The sequence below is a fragment of the Limulus polyphemus genome, unplaced genomic scaffold, assembly GCF_000517525.1.
Source record: "Limulus polyphemus unplaced genomic scaffold, Limulus_polyphemus-2.1.2 Scaffold9, whole genome shotgun sequence".
In the NCBI taxonomy this organism is placed as follows: Eukaryota; Metazoa; Arthropoda; class Merostomata; order Xiphosura; family Limulidae; genus Limulus; species Limulus polyphemus.
In genome coordinates, this window is record NW_013665619.1 from 1635557 (window position 1) to 1636736 (window position 1180).

Here is a 1180-nt window from a genome sequence, read left to right on the forward strand (position 1 = left end):
TTTAACATAACAGCAAATGTACAACGTTTCGACAAAGTTTTGTCATCATCACCTGACTTGTGCAAAATATCGCAAACTCTCTTTCTTTTGAAAGGTTTATTACCATTCAGCACAGTGGTCTATATAACATACAACTTCTACCCTTTAACATTAACAGTTTTATACACGTTTTCATAGAACAGTAATTTTCAAAATACATTTTTCTTCAACTCAAAGAGCCCCCCAATGGCACAGCGGTATGTCTGCGGACTTACAACGCTAGTATCCGAGTTTCGATACCCGTGGTGGGCAGAGCACAGATAGCCCATTGTGTAGCTTTATGCTTAATTAAAAACAAACAATCAACTCAAAGAACGTGTATAAGCATTTAACGAAGACCAGTATCCAAAAGTGCGGGAAAACTGTAACTTAAAGTCTCATTCGGTTAGTTATAAGATTTAAAAGTTTAGATTTATATAAGTTTATTATATCAATATGTATTGAATTTTGAGCTAAAAATTAAGAAGAAAAAAATATATACATAAAAGTACATATTTTATAAATATATTTATCAATAATTAGTAAATTTTACAATCAGACTGTTTTTGCGGTGCAAGTCACGTTATTTATTTGTAACTGGCATATTTTTCACAATCTATATAGGGTTGTATACATTGTAATTCATTCGAGTTATCATGTCGATCAACTAATGCTAACGAAAAGATACACACTATGTGTAAGGATACTTTTGTATAATTTGGCCAAACGATAGTTTCAATTAGCGTGGTAAGTTTAATTTGTAAGTAATTACATGTGATAAACAGAACGTTTATGTTTAACATAATTTGTCTAAAGAGCTCATTTAGATAAGAATCATCAAAATCGACAATACATAATTTTTGTTTTATATATTCCTACAAAATGAAGGAACTTAATGCCAAAATCAAAGTGTATTATTGGTGATGAAGCCAGTAACATTATTTAGAAAACCAAAACTTCGTAAAGTTCTTTGAAAAAACTTTTTTTTTCATTAAGCACTGAAAATCATAGGAACAAATATTGTGTGGCTCACTCAGAGCTATGAAGAATTTTTTTTAAGCACTGAAAATCATAGGAACAAATATTATGTGGTTCACTCAGAGCTTTGAAGAACGTTTTTAAGCACTGAAAATCATAGGAACAAATATTGTGTGGTTCACTC